Source organism: Pinus tabuliformis, chromosome 4_1, assembly GCF_031772625.1.
Source record: "Pinus tabuliformis cultivar Carrire ecotype Pingquan chromosome 4_1, CPIR1, whole genome shotgun sequence".
Lineage (NCBI taxonomy): Eukaryota > Viridiplantae > Streptophyta > Pinopsida > Pinales > Pinaceae > Pinus > Pinus tabuliformis.
The window spans coordinates 356,301,148-356,317,971 of NC_142303.1; the positions used below are offsets into that span (position 1 = coordinate 356,301,148).

Below are 16,824 nucleotides of genomic sequence, written 5' to 3' on the forward strand. Positions count from 1 at the left end.
ATTTTACCCAATATTTCCCCTAAGTCGATCCAATTTTTATTAAAAATTCCTTTATTTTGAAGGTTTATAAGTAAACTCAACTCCTATATAAACATTTAATCTGGTATGGTAGAGATGTTGTAATGTTCAACATTTTGACTTGTTTCAAATAAAATAAAAATAAAATAAGAATAAGAATAAAATAATAAATAATTATAATTAATAATTGAAGTAGCTTAAATCCATTTTAACTTTGTATCTACCAAGTGCCTAGAGAAATCAAATTTTTTCTATTTATATTTTGAATTGTTTTTAAAAAATAATGTATACGAATAATGTTTAATTTGTACTTCTTATATTTAGGCTGATAGGCCTTTCTTTTGAATCAGGTCACCTCACATTTTTGTCTACACTTTTCTTCTAAGTATGACATCTGTCTAAATCGTATAATCATGACATTTTTCCACATTCCAAGTACTTCACATAATTTATCAGTTTAGCGTGGTTTCTGCACCATTTGCAACCATACATGCACCATTCACCACCATTTTCGACATGAAAGAGATGGGGTTTGAAGAGTACAAATGTACGACAATAGTTGTTCTGAGAGCAAGCTATGTTCACCCAAGCTGGCAGCAGGGATAACTATTTCTTTGTGCCAGCTTTCCCCATCGAAAGATCCTATAACAACGTTCTAGGGATGATAGACCAATTCAACGACACCATAGACAATATTATGGTAAGGAACACCTCCGCCTGACCTTACTATGACTCAACGCTCCACACGTTATCGGGTGATAAGGACATCAGCTATCTGTAGGCATGTAATGACAGAGGGAAGGTGTACATGGCCACCCCCAACCCCTAGTTCTCTAAGAACATCTAAGATTCCTGCTACTCCTCTGATTACCACGCCAACAACGTCAACTGTGGGTACAAAGTGAAGGGAAACTACAAGGGCCTAGGTCTTTAGCTCACTAAATGACAAAAAATCATAAGCCTCAACTCGCCGCTCGTTGAGATCATGACGTGGAATGATTGGGTGGAGAGATCTTACATGGTACCTTCACTCAGCCAAAGCAATAATGCCAAGAACATTGTGAACTTCACCCACTAGGCATCCTTGGACCTAGGTGAGCACTATATCTAATGCTACAAAATGGGCAAGGAGCACATTGTTATCGAGGATTCACTTTACTTGTTCTATTCCACACACTCTAAGAATGCCACAACCACCGGAGATAGTTGCAAGGTGGAAAACTCAGAGGACCTAAGTAATGATGTGTTTGTGACTGTTGCCCTGACTCAACCTGTCAGCGTGGTGTTAACCTCTAGCAGCATCTCGTCTCATAGTCGTTCAGTGCTTCGGAGGGAATACAAACATTTAATATGTGTTTCAACAAAGGGAAACAGTATGCATCATTGAAACACGAAGGAGCAGCGATAAAGGCATTGAGTGGAGGCATCCCAATCACCAACAACGACATTTCTCGCTACAATTTTAATGTTTATTCCACTTCTGCATGATCAAATATTATATATCCTCAAGAATAAAGTTCACGTAAATATGTAATATTACTTTTGAGGGTCTATTATTATTATTATTTAATAATAATAGATTCGTAGGGGTGGCTCCAAATCCTTTACAGTATAATAGACCCTCGTAGTCTCCAGTTTTGTAGCTTCCTTGCCTGTTGTTGTTGAAGGAACACCCTGTATGTCCCAAAAACCTGCCTCGTGTTATTTTCACTGCCACTTGAAGCATCCACAACTTCCCTCTATCCAGCCGCTTCCCACCACTGGTTGACAGATTGCCCAAACCATGAATCGAGAGATGTTCTAGATCTCGAAGGTCACACCTTCTATTGTTGATCACAAATACAAACATTGAACAAAGCCTTGATACAAACATAAATCAGAGCCCTGAGGCAACCCTACGAACAACATAAAACAGAGCTATTGAGACAAATATTTCTCTTCGTAAAATAGAAATCACAGATAGGGTAGGTATTCGAAACTTCGTAGATAAATCAGAACCACAACTAAAATTCGTAAAAATGTATAAAAGATCACTACACTGAGCCAAAACCCTGTCTAGATTTTGTTGGAAATAATACTGAGAGTGGGGGGGTGAATCAGTATTATCAGATCAGATAAAAATTTTCAATTTCATACTCAGAAACATATACGCGACTTCAGTTAAGTGAACCCGCGTGTACACGCGACTGTGTCTAAAGCAACTAGCGTATATGCAGAGATCTTATGATTCAGTTAATCTTATCTTCAGTAAATGCATCAGGATATTATTAAGCATATTAACAGTAAACAGATGCAGTATAACAGAATAGATCATCACACAAAATCCACACACATGAACACCATGATATAAGGTGGAAACCCAATGTGGGTGAAAACCACCTGCTGCAATTTGTCTCTTTCTTCTTTAATGAGAAACTTCTTTTACAATGTACTGGTGCAGTCCTTTACCAGCACGCAGGCTACAACCTGCAGAGGGCTACAACCCTCTCTCGTTTTCCAACTACTTTTGGAAGGGAGCTACAACCCCCTCAGCTCTTGTACTAGCTGATCCATTTACTAGTACGTAGGTGCTGACCCTACAACCTTCAGGGACCACGTTTCATACATTTTCATACTGGATCCAAGAGTACAAAGCAAACATTACCGCAATACAATCATCAATTTATACTTGCATCATAATTCATTAAACAACCCAATACCGAATCACTGAAACCCTGTCATCAAGAACACAGAACCCAAACCAGAATCTAGAACTCTGCAACAACCACCAGAATCAGCAGCAACCTGAAATATTAACACTTATCATGCATACGCTACTTCACTGTACCAAAACCGCGTGTATACGCGCTTTCTCCAAAGGCAACCCGCGTGCAGATCTAGAAATGATTACTTCTGCCTTTGCTGTCAGATCCGACCCTTGCCAAGCATCCCGAACAGATAACCAGCAATACCAGATCTTCTCACTGCGTCAGACACCCACAATCCATGCTCCTTTGCCTAGTGATCTTCTCCTTATATAGCCTTAGGCCTTGTTCAATACCAAGAGCCAAAACCATAGAAACACAATACCATCAACCTCGAAACTAGGGATCAACACGTCCGTCGAGACATAATGGTCCGAAACCATAGGCACAACTTCCAAGGACTAACCGCCATGGACCAAAGGTACTTTTCCACATACACGCGCTTTTTCTGAAGCCAACCTGCGTGTACACGCGACTTGGTCTTAACAAACCTGCGTGTATGAACTTCCTTGGCAAGCTGTACTAGGATCTGTCTTCTGATTAAGTTACCATCTCCTGTACCAACTTCTGAGCATCTGTACCAACCTCTGAGTGAGTTGCCATCAAGGACAACACTTGAATCATAATGCCAACAATCTCCCCCTTTGGACTTGATGGCAACCACCACACCAAGTCACTCTCCCCCTTTGACATCAAGGGCAAAGGGTGGACCAAGATATTCTCTTCTTTGGTATACCCTCTCCTGTCCATACTGCTGTCCATACTCCCCCTGAGTACATGCTGAAATCTCCAAATGTGCTCCCCCTTTGTGTATGCCAAAGTGTACCAATCTATCCATCCTGCTCTTGCTGAATTGTGCTGTTCATGCTCCCCTTGACTGTAGGCAAGATCTGCAAAAGATGTTCTTCAAGAAGAACAAAGACTTATACATCATAGAAGACCTTCCTATCACCAAAAGACTCAACATACATTCATCACCCAACCTAGTGGGGATATACCAATATTGACTCATCCACCTAACCATGTGAAGATACATGATAATACATGAACATTTCATCATTCATCCCAGGCATAGTGGGGAAACCAACATAGGCCGTTACATGACCTTGACATCATAAAAGAGATACATGACATAGTGATGAAATATCTAGACCAAGACTTATGAAAGCCACCAACAGCATCATGATCTGTACCATAAGCATCAGCCTGCAATACCATTCCTAAACAGTAAGATGTATCATTTAGCTTCATAGACTTTATCAACACCTTCTAACCATAATGCCAACAATGCATTATTTGAAGAATATTCTCCCCCTGAGTGTAAGCCAACCATGTCTGAACCATTTCCTGAGTCTGTTCTGCTCCCCTGAGCCTGAGCCAACCATGACTGAACCTGGGTCTGTTCTGCTGTCCTTTCTCCATATACGCGACTTTGCAGCCTGTAACTCGCGTATATACGCGACTTGTCTTCATTATATAAGCGTATGCAGGATGGAATACTGAATTTCACTTTCAGATTCCCCTGTGTCTGTTATGTCAGTTGACTGAGTTATCCCACACCTTTCTGTCTCTGTCTTCTTCAATTCCTGCAACTGTGATGATGTATGGTCCTTTTGTCTTGAATTTTGAAATCTGCTCCTGCATTCCCTTGCTTTATGCCCATAGTTGTTGCATGTATAGCACCTTATATTTTTCATGTTCCTTCTATCACAATCAATTGCTTTGTGTCCATATGCATTGCAGGCAAAGCAATACCCTCTGAAGTACCTGGGATGCGATGATCTTTCTTGAACCATTCTACTTCTGCATCTGGCTGCAACATGTCCAAGATTATGACATACATAACATTCAACATTATTCAGCGGAGGAAATAATCGTCTATCACGTCCATAGTTAGGAGTAAAGGATCTTCCTTGAGGAATTTCTTTCCTTGGTTGTTCCTTGAGCATTTCAGATTTCTCATTAGAGTTTCTTGTCTCACCTTGTGAACTAGATTCACCTTCAACATATTCATGAAAACCAAGACCAGTCTTGATAGCAGGAGGTCTTTGACTATTAAGAATATCATCCAAGACTTTAGAACTATCTTGAAATCGTAAAAGCTTATCCTTTTCTTCTAGTTTACCTTTCAAGATATTTACCTCAACTTGATGTTGTTCTTCCTTTTTCAGATACTTCTTCCTTAGGTCTTCTTCAACTTTTCTCCCTTCTTCCACTTGTCGCTTTAGTTTGATCACTTCATGTTCTTGATCTTCAAGATCTTCTTTTAGAGAGAGGATCTTTGATTCAAGTCTCTGAATAGTTGTGCTTTGATCTTTTGCTATATCCTGCAATTTCTCCCTTACCCTGGTTTCTGTCTCCAATAGTTCTTTTAGTTTGGCAACTTCTTCAGTTTCTGCATTCGTCTCTTCATGTGCCATGAGACTTTTAATATCCTCGCTATTATTGGATGAAGCATTCTTCTTCTTATGTGCCATGAGACTTCTAATATCCTCACTATCATTTAATGAACTTTTAATATGGGTATAATAGCTTCTACCATCTTCTTCATATATCTTTTCTTTGTTATGAGGACATCTAGCAGCATAGTGACCAACTCTACCACATAGAAAACATTTGAAAGGTAGCTTATCTTTGAACCGTCCAGATCCCCGTTCAAGATTCTTGACAAAATTTACCTCATCTTCTTCCTCTGACACTTCGAATGCGGCCTCTGGTGGTACCTCTTGTCGCATTTCAAAAGCAGTTAAGATCCCGTGAAGCTGTGACATGGTAATTTTCCGCACATTCTCCTTTTCTTCTATGGCAGATACTTTAGAATCAAATTTAGTAGACAGAGATCTCAAAACCTTTTGAACTAAGACAACTTCCTCAAATTCTTCACCCAGATCCCTCATACAATTCACAATCTCATCCATACGCAGGAAATAATTAGCTACGCTTTCATTACTTCGCATCTTAAGAGTTTCATATCGGATTCTGAGAGTTTGAAGCTTTGCTATTTTTACCTGATCATCTCCTTCGTAGCTTGTAACGATTTTGTCCCATATTTCCTTAGCTGATTTGAGATGCATGATCTTCATAAATTCTGATTGAGTCAAAGTACTCAATAGGACAGTAACTACTTTGGCATTGAGCTCATATTGCTTTTTCTCTGCTGGATCTGTAGGAGTTGCTGATGGGAATTTGTATCCTCCTTCTATGATTCCCCAAACTTCTGCTCCAAGCGACTGTAGATATGCAGTGGTTCTTATCTTCCAGTGAGTAAAATTGTTCCCGTCAAAGACTGGTGGCCTGATGTGTGCCTCTCTTTCTGGATTAGCCATTTGATGGATCTTTTCCTTCAAGCGATCAAGCTTTCTTTGAAGGACCTGCTCTGATACCAATTGTTGGAAATAATACTGAGAGGGGGGGTGAATCAGTATTATCAGATCAGATAAAACTTTTCAATTTCATACTCAGAAACATATACGCGACTTCATTTAAGTGAACCCGCGTGTACACGCGACTGTGTCTAAAGCAACTAGCGTATATGCAGAGATCTTATGATTCAGTTAATCTTATCTTCAGTAAATGCATCAGGATATTATTAAGCATATTAACAGTAAACAGATGCAGTATAACAGAATAGATCATCACACAAAAGCCACACACATGAACACCATGATATAAGGTGGAAACCCAATGTGGGTGAAAACCACCTGCTACAATTTGTCTCTTTCTTCTTTAATGAGAAACTTCTTTTACAATGTACTGGTGCAGTCCTTTACCAGCACGCAGGCTACAACCTGCAGAGGGCTACAACCCTCTCTCGTTTTCCAACTACTTTTGGAAGGGAGCTACAAGCCCCTCAGCTCTTGTACTAGCTGATCCATTTACTAGTACGTAGGTGCTGACCCTACAACCTTCAGGGACCACGTTTCATACATTTTCATACTGGATCCAAGAGTACAAAGCAAACATTACCGCAATACAATCATCAATTTATACTTGCATCATAATTCATTAAACAACCCAATACCGAATCACTGAAACCCTGTCATCAAGAACACAGAACCCAAACCAGAATCTAGAACTCTGCAACAACCACCAGAATCAGCAGCAACCTGAAATATTAACACTTATCATGCATACGCTACTTCACTGTACCAAAACCGCGTGTATACGCGCTTTCTCCAAAGGCAACCCGCGTGCAGATCTAGAAATGATTACTTCTGCCTTTGCTGTCAGATCCGACCCTTGCCAAGCGTCCCGAACAGATAACCAGCAATACCAGATCTTCTCACTGCGTCAGACACCCACAATCCATGCTCCTTTGCCTAGTGATCTTCTCCTTATATAGCCTTAGGCCTTGTTCAATACCAAGAGCCAAAACCATAGAAACACAATACCATCAACCTCGAAACTAGGGATCAACACGTCCGTCGAGACATAATGGTCCGAAACCATAGGCACAACTTCCAAGGACTAACCGCCATGGACCAAAGGTACTTTTCCACATACACGCGCTTTTTCTGAAGCCAACCTGCGTGTACACGCGACTTGGTCTTAATAAACCTGCGTGTATGAACTTCCTTGGCAAGCTGTACTAGGATTTGTCTTCTGATTAAGTTGCCATCTCCTGTACCAACTTCTGAGCATCTGTACCAACCTCTGAGTGAGTTGCCATCAAGGACAACACTTGAATCATAATGCCAACAGATTTTAGGGTTTAAAACTATGGAACCAAATAGCTTCAGTGTTTTTATAAAACCCTGTCTAGTTTAGGGTTTATGAATTTATAACAAAATAGCTTTATGTTTTCTTTTGTAAAACCCTCTTTAGAGTTTATGGTTTAAGAATCTCAAACAAAATAGTTTTCTTTTTTAACTATTATTTATATGCAGATAGAACAACCTAATTAATATACAAAATGGCTATTTTGGATAGTATTGGGAGGTCCTCTCCAACTGAGTGTGTGGAAGAGATATTGTAATGTTTTGTTCTATAAACATTTTGACTTACTCATTAGGGGTTTTTGAGGCCTAAAATGGGCCTCCTAAGGAATTATAAAATAATAGTGGAAATAATAAAATAATATTAGATTACATCATCAAATTTTAGAGGGAAAAAAGGAAAAACTATTTTTTCAACTCGTATTTTCAACTTATCTCCCTATGGGTTTACTCAAATTTCGAATGGAAACCCTCATTGGATGAAAAAATTGATTCCTCATCCAAGAAGTACCCATGTTGCATACTTTCGATGAACCCTACTACATGAAAAGTGAGAAATATATGAAAAACCTTATTGCAATCATGTTTTTTTATGTATTTCTCATTTTTTGTGTAGCAGGGTCCATTCAAAGTATGCAACATGGGTAATCCTTGGATGAAGAATTAAATTTTGCATCAAATGAGTACTCCCGCTTGAAATTTGAGTAAAACTTTAGAGAGATAAGTTGAAAATACAAGTTGGAAAAGTAGTTTTCTTATTTTATTAGTTTTTAATCTTTTTACTTATTTACTCAAAAAATAGTGAATCATCCCCCATGGTTGACATCATCATCTTGAATCTTGTTGGTTCTTATAAAGTTTATTTTGGTTGTACATTTTTCTTAAGAGGCCCATTTTAGACCTCAAAATTCCCCTAATGTAAATTACATCAAAGATAACCCTCAATCCTCAGTAATATCACATATCAATGAACAATTAAGAATCAACTACTCCATCCAAATCTAATCTCGCTCTAATCATATTGATTACCTCGTTCACATAGTGGTGGAAACGAAAGTAGTTACATTAATGGAGTAGTGTGGGTTGGTTTGATTTTGGTTATTTTAATTGGTAAATATTAAATATAATGGTACATAAATAATATTGATTAATTATTTTTTATTTTATTTATAAATCAACTAGTCCATCCAAATTTAATCTTGCTGTGATTGTAGTGATTACCTCGTTCCCATAATAGTGATTACCTATGTCAACTTCACTTTTGTAGTGGTGGATATGAAAGTAGCTACATTGATGGAGTAATGATATTTTAGTGTGGGTTGGTTTGATTTTGGTTATCTTAATTGGTAAATATTAAATATCAGTAAATAAATAATATTGATTAATTGTTTTTTATTTTATTTATTAAATATTATATTATATTATTTGTTTATTTATGGCTTATGAAATTATGGATTAAAAGAGAAATTATGGTATTTGTTAGCCTCCTGTTGTAATAGGTATTCATCTTTCATGATCGACATTTTTACATGCCAAATATGTCATACTTTGCATGCTGCAATGTTCCATATTTGCGTAGGAGGCCAAAGAAGAGGCCATGAAAGTGTGCTAGTCTAAATGCCACTGTTGTACTCCAATTTTGATGAGTTGATCCATTTTTGATGAGTTTTCAGTTAAGGGAAGGCCAAACAGTTTAATCCTGGCTTCCCTAGGTTTCAATTTCCTGTTGTAGAATATAGAGAATCATTATCTGTCCAAACAACTTAATCTTAGCAGATTTGTAGATAGGTAGAGAAGCAAGGGTGCTCAACAACTTAATCTGAGCCCCTGGATGAAATAAGTGTAGATGTAGATAGGAGGACAGCAAGAAGAAAAGAATGAAAAGTCGGGTATGCTAGTTCAAGTGCACCCAAACCAAAAGAAGAGAAAATGCTAGGTGAGTAGGCCGGGTAGGTAGTTTTGTGGTTGCAGAATCATGGCTTGTCATCCATTTCATCTTTTCAAGTGTCAAATCTATTCATATCACAAGCTTGAGGCAGTTTTTCATTTGAAGGACTTCAGGCGAGGCATGTCTAACTTCCCCTTCTTCCTCTTTCCCCAAATCATTCACTAATTTCCCTAAAGAGGTCAAGGTCTGCTTGATACCTCTTAGTTTCATCATTTTCCATACCATTTGCCTTAGTAAAGATCTACTTTACTCAAGGAATGTTCATACTTCCTCTATGAGTCATTTTCCCCCTTAATAGCCTAAGATTTACATACTTAGCGCTCTCTCATCACATTTCATATTAACTCTTAACTCTATTATGTAAATCCCTCCTTATTTCCCCTTCCCATACTAAAAAATATAGTAACAATCCCCATTATTTACATATCCCCTCCTCTGGTTGAAATATAACCATAAATATGCTTGGGAATTACTAAGTTTGCCTGAAACTTAGTAAGAACCCTCAGTTTTTCTTCTTAAAAAACTCCCTCAAAGTGTCTTTGGACTCCTTCCAAGGCATGAAGTCCCTCTTTTTTGGTTATCAGACCCCTTCCGAGGCCTCAAGAACCCTTCCAAAGCTTTAAAAAAGCCTCCTCCGATCGCATTAACCCTCCTCCGATGAGTTTTCCTCCCCTCCGACGCGATATCGTTGTCGGAAGTCGCAGCATTCTTTCATCGGTCCCCCTTTATAACTCCCCGATATCATTTCACCGATGCGATTTCACGATTGACAATCGCAAGGTTTTTTGTACCTATATATATATCATCCCTCTCATCCGCTGACGCGATATTGCTATCACACCCGAAAGCATATGCATCGCGATCCACTCATTTCCGTAATATTTCCCATTTTTGCACAGTCGTATGCCTTATCTCTTTGTCCGATATCGGCGATCGCTCCCATCGCCTCGCACATATAAAAGTCATCGCCCCCTGTCCCCGCCGATTGCCGATCGCTGATTTAATCCCTACCATACTACCATATCACCCTGCCACGTCACTGCCGTACTAGGACCCACTGCTGACGTCATCACTGAAAGAAGGCATGAAGGGCGCAAATCGTAGCAAAAAGAGCCTGGAATGTAAAACAGAGGCAGTTTTCGATGCGTTATTAGCGCTTAGCACTAATCGCGCATCGCTAAGAAAAAATGACCAAAATTGAAGGCTTCATATCGCTCGACTACTAGCAGGCCCGAAAATTCGCAGTTTTGACAGGATTTCTTCATTTATGTTCGTATTCAAATCGGCCAGCGCCGGTAGCATTCTAGAGGCCACACAAATCATTTGCAACAGCCATTTTTTCCTTGAAAGGGCAGAAAAGGGGCGATTTGACAGTTTCAAGCATATCAGATCGAGAGAAAGTGGCCCGATTCAAGTGTTAAAGGGTATCAGAGGAAAGATGAAGCCTCGATTAAATTGAAGAGTATCAGTGAAGCGGCAAAGAGTATCAGATTGAAGCAGGTGAACATTAAAGGCCCCCAAGCAAAGTCAAAGAAAGCGGCGAAACCATTTAAAGCTCTCAAATCACAGTTAATGCACATCAAAGCCACTCAAGAGCAGGGAACCAAATCCCGAAGCACAGTTATTACAGAAACACTACATTGAGCCATAAGGACAGATATTAACTCATTTTGACGCAGCTACCTCCAGCGCAGCTCAAATAGACATCTTCTTGCATTAATTTCAGGACAAGATTAGATTAAAGAACTCATTTCCCTCAAACTTGTTTAAGGTCTGCTGTAATAAATATTTCTAGATATTTTCCCTATATAAACCACCCTAATTCATTGTTTAAAGGGTTGGTTGGTTGATAATCCTCATGCTGGACTCGCACTATATGTTTTGAGAATTTCTATAATCAAAAACCACTGAAAAGTTTGGAGGATGGACTGTCTGTTGTGTTATTAATGGCTGAAGAGTGAAATATAGAATTTTTATGCTGCTACATGGCCCAATAAGTGTTTCTTACCTCTGTTTTAAATTCATATATGTTTATGTCATACATATATCACCATCCAAGTTACAGAAAGCAAGATTAGCTTAGAATTTGCTTGGCTGCACTCTATGCTCAGTTTCTGTGACTTCTATATGTTTTCTTCTGATTTAGGCATAAATATGAATTCCTCATGGCTCATATTTTCTCTATTTCATTCATGTATGAATGTTATTTAGGAATTCTTGATTGCTCCTAGATATAGTTCACTCACCTTCCCTCTGTTAAGCTGAATGAGAGATTCTTAGTTGCCTTTCATTCCTTAGCCTTCATTTCATCCTTTTAACTTGAAAGATTGTTTCATGTGTAGCTATCTTGCTCTATATTCCTCTTGTGACCAAGAAAACGCACCAGCAGCCCAATTCTATGACTCCATGCCCAATGGTTTGAACCTCTCACACTATGCATGCCTCCCTACTTGAAAACATCAATCATCCCACCAAAACTTAAATAGAACCCCTTGAACTCAATAACTAGCCTAAAATCATCATTAACAAAGCTAAATCATTAAGAGAGAGCCCTCTCTGATTGCAGGTGGGCTAGAACCTGCAGCCTAAAGATTGGTTTGTGGTTACCTCGGTCGTATCCCTTAAGGAGCTTTGGGACAACCTGAGTGATAACATATTGGCGACTCCACTGGGGAACATCCTCAGATAATCTCACAAATCAAGTCTAAAGCTCCACTGAGGAAGGATCTAACCTTCAAAAGTTTCTTTCTAACACATACATTTTTAGAAAAAACCCCCCCCAAAAAAAAAAAAAAAGCTAGAAGCTGGCTCCCTAAAAGGATTCACGTTATACAAGGTCAAATCCAGACCCAAACCCCCCAGCTGCTTTTGAAAATCTGAATTTAATCCCAAGAAACCTCATGAAATTAGAGCGAAAAGAGGATTTGTTGATTCTAGTCCTGAGATAGTTCAGCCAAGCTGTGTTCCAACACCTGTCAAAGTTTTATTTCGTTCAACCCCTAGTTCCCCTTGTTCTTCATCCACCTCTGCAAGCACATTTTCCACACCTTTGTTCACTGCGCATACTTGATCCAGGTGGATATTGGTGGCCACCTGCCAAGTCCACCTGGACCCCCACCATTGTCTTTCTCAGCATTTTCAGTTTCCTTAATTGTAGCACAACTTACTATTTTTAGCAGTTTTTCGGGTCCTGAACTTCCGGAGCCGTTTTGAGGCCCTAAACGACGTTTTTTGGGAAATCTGGGGGCAACATGGGTCCATGGACCAATGTTTCCCTTCCCAAAGTGGTAGTGCTCGGATAGATCTTTCTAACGAGCTATTGTACGCGTCAAACAGAGATCGTATGCCAAAGTTACGACCCCGGGAAGTTGATGTACCAATTTACCCAAACGGGGCCCACAGTTTGGCGTTTCATCTCCTAGGGTTAGGTTTTGGAATGTTAAGGGTTGTCCATTGTTTCTCAACAATAAATAGGCCTTCGAGCCTCATTGTAACACAGTTCAGAGGCATGTAGCCATCACATCTCTTCTCAGAGATAAGCTACCATCGCCCTAGCTAGTTTATTGCCATTTCTGTTTGTAAGCATATTTCAGTATTTTCCATTAATGAAATGAAGTATTATTTCCGCTGCATCTTTGTGTATATGGTTATCTCTGTAATTTGTTGCGTTCCTGTTTAAATCCGGATCAGTGGTATCAGAGCGGTCTGCTTTTTCTCTGTTTTTCTTTGCATGTCCCCAACAAGGTCGGGATATAAGGAGTTAGGGCTTGAACTGGTTGAACCTTTGCAAGACCAGCCTCGCAAATCCCGACGGCCTCCCATGGCGGACGAGAAGAAAGACGAGGGGGCAGGAGATCCCATCAAAATCTTGCTCGAAGAAGCGCTCGAGCGACAACGGAACGCGATGATGGACAGCTTTGCGCAGATCCTTCAGCGGCTACCCAGAAGCGGCGCATCGGCTTCCAGTAGCTCCTCTGGAAACACCACACCCTTTAAGGTACAAGTTAATTTTGAAATCCCCATATTCGAGGGTCAGATAGACGCCGATGCCGTAGATAAATGGTTAAATCTGCTAGAGGGTTATTTTTCTGTTCATGAATTTTCGAGTCGGGAAAAGATTGTTTTTGCTCTTCTCAAAGCAGCCCCCCACGTCAAGGACTGGTGGGAAACCTACTGCGAGCAGAAGGATGAAAGTACTGGCTCACTATTTTCAGCCGCACCCACCTGGGATTCGTTCCGGGATGCCATCAAGGAGCAGTACTACCCTGTCGGAAGCTATGAGGATGAATACATAAAGTGGACCACGCTGCGGCAGGGAAGGGACCAAGACGTGCCGGAGTTCACCAATCTTTTCCATACCCTTCGCACAAAGTTGGGTATCAAGGATTCGGAGCAACATTTGATACTCAAATACCGTGGCTGCCTGCACAAGTACATCCAGGAAGAAATACAGTTCTTAAACATCCCCTCGCTCGGCGCAGCATACCGGTATGCCGTCAAGGTCGAGCAGAAGTTTAAACAAAAGAAGCGAGACTTTGGATCTGCGAATCCAAAGCAGGGGAAAGGTGCCCCTAAACCACAGAACAAAGGACAAAGCCAAGGCGGGACAGCCCAAGACAACCAGCCGAAGCTGCAAGCAAAGAGCAACGCCGCGAAGCCGAGAAAGGACACTGGAAAATGGTGCGAGTTCCATAAGAGCTCCACTCACAACACAAGTGAGTGTCGGGCCAAGCAGTCACTGGTGGCTGAGCTAAAGGTTTCAGAATCAGATGCATGTTCCGACTCTGAGTCAGAACCCGATAAGGGGTATGAAAAAGGGAAGCAGATCATTGATGCGGATCCCAGCGCCACTGTTGCTACCGCAAAGATCCAGAAAAATGAACCCGAAGATCCAGAGGAGGAGGAGCGTCTCTTCCACTCCCAGATGTGGGTAAAGGGCTCCCCGATACAGTTCATTGTTGATAGCGGGAGTCAAAAGAACCTCATTTCGGCAGAGGTCGTGAAGCGGTTGGGCTTACCGACCACAGCACATCCACAACCATACACCATTGGGTGGCTTCACCAAGGGCGAGATCTTCGCGTGAGCCAGCAGTGTCGCCTTCCATACAACATCAAGCCCTTCACGGATGAGGTATTGTGTGACATTGCTCCCCTTGAAGTTTGTGATGTATTACTAGGACAACCATACTTGTGGAAGCGACATGCTGTGTATGAATCAAGGCCCCGTGCTGTTATTATTACATTGGGAAATAAGTTGTTCAGGATACCAGAGGTAGCACCACCTGCCGCCATCTCTTTGATTACTGCAAAACAATGCAGTAAGATCATTTCCAAAACCAGGAAATTTGTTTTCCTGATGATACGCCCTCAAGGGAAGAAGAAGACAGTGGCCGCGGCCTCCAAACGGGGTTCCTCTGCACGGCAGCTACAGATGGACAAGATTGTGGAGGAGTACGAAGACATCTTCACCTCCCCGGCAGGGGTTCCTCTGCACTGTCAAGTCAAGCACTCCATCGATCTGACCCCAGGTGCGCCGCTACCCAATGGACCAATTTATCGGCGCTCCGTTCTGGAGAACAATGAAATCAAGAGACAGATTCAGGAGCTCCTGCAGAAAGGTCACATCCGTCCGAGTTCTTCGCCCTGTGGGAGCCCGATAGTGTTGGTACAGAAGAAGGATGGGACGTGGAGACTCTGTATTGACTATCGGGCACTGAACAAGATCACTGTCCGTAATAGGTACCCGATCCCGCGGATTGATGACCTCCTAGACCAACTAAAGGGGGGGAAATATTTCAGCAAGATCGATCTGAAGTCAGGATATCACCAGGTACCAATTGAACCCTCAGATGTGTGGAAGACTGCCTTCAAATCCAAGGAGGGCCTCTTCGAATGGTTGGTCATGCCTTTCGGATTGACGAATGCTCCTGCAACCTTTATGAGGCTAATGGATGACATCTTGCGGCCATTCACCAACTCCTTTGTAGTAGTATACTTGGATGACATTCTGATCTTCAGCCAGAGTTGGGAAGAGCACCTCCACCACATCCGACAGGTTCTCCAAACACTGCGGCAACACAAGCTATGTGCCAATTTGGAGAAATGCACTTTTGGCATGACCGAGGTTCAGTATCTGGGATACATCATTGATGAACAGGGGGTGCATGTCGATCCAGCCAAGGTCCAAGTCATTCGGGATTGGCCCTCTCCAACCACTCTAACAGAGCTCCGCAGCTTTCTAGGTCTTGCCAACTTCTACCGCAGGTTTGTGTTGGGATTTTCTCATATTTCTTGGCCCTTGAGTCAAGTCACCAAGGGCGGGGCGAAAGCAAAATTCTTTTGGTCTGAATCTCAACAGAAGTCATTCAGGGAGTTGAAGGATCGCCTCTGCACGGCACCAGTGCTCGCGTTACCAGATTTACAACAACCATTTGAGGTCGAGACAGATGCCTCTGACTATGCTATTGGGGCAGTCCTTACTCAACATGGACATCCAGTGGCATATCACAGTGAAACACTTTCAGACACAGTCCGGAAGTACCCCACTTATGATAAAGAGATGTATTCCATTGTACAGGCCTGCCGACAATGGAAGCATTACATTTTGGGGAAGGAAACGGTCATCCACACAGACCACCGACCTCTGCAGTTCATACAGACCCAAGGGAAATTGCAGAATGATCGCCATCAGAAGTGGTCTACATACCTGCAACAGTTTCACTTGAATATCAAGTATAAAAAGGGCAGCACCAATAATGTTGCAGATTGCCTCAGTCGACCACCGATCATGGCGCTAACCACCGTGCTCAACTCTTGCGGGCACGAGACTTCTGATTGGCCACTTCTCTACAAAAGCGACCCAGAATTCGGCCACACATACCAGACACTCTTGGAGGGTCGGCAAGTTGCAGATTTTCACCTCCAGGATGCCCTATTATGCCACCTCGGTCACCTCTGTGTTCCTTCAAGCGAGCGTGCCAAGATGATTTGGGAAGCACACTACAGTCGGGCTGCTGGGCATTTCGGGGTCGAGAAAACAGTGGCAGTACTGCAAAACTATTTCTATTGGCCGAATCTTCGACAGGATGTTGGGAAGTACATCCGATCATGTACTGCCTGTGCCATTGCCAAACCGACCATTAAGAAGCAAGGCCTCTATACCCCGTTGCCTACCCCTAGTCGACCTTGGGAATCCATCTCCATGGATTACATGTCAGGCCTTCCTTCCACTAAGCATGGAAATGACTGTGTTTTTGTGGTCGTCGACAGGTTCTCAAAGATGGCCATTATGATGGCCTGCAAGAAGAATATCACAGCAGAAGCCACTGCTAAACTCTTCTTTGAACGAGTGTGGGTGCACTTTGGGATCCCACAGTCTATCATCTCAGATCGGGACAGT

The 16,824-nt window shown here is 41.6% G+C and overlaps 1 pseudogene; it reads left to right on the plus strand.

The window, feature by feature from the left end:
- The first annotated feature begins 595 nt into the window (after nt 1-595).
- On the plus strand, nt 596-1,506 carry LOC149175749 (mutanase Pc12g07500-like; annotated as a pseudogene).
- Nucleotides 1,507-16,824: the final 15,318 nt, after the last annotated feature.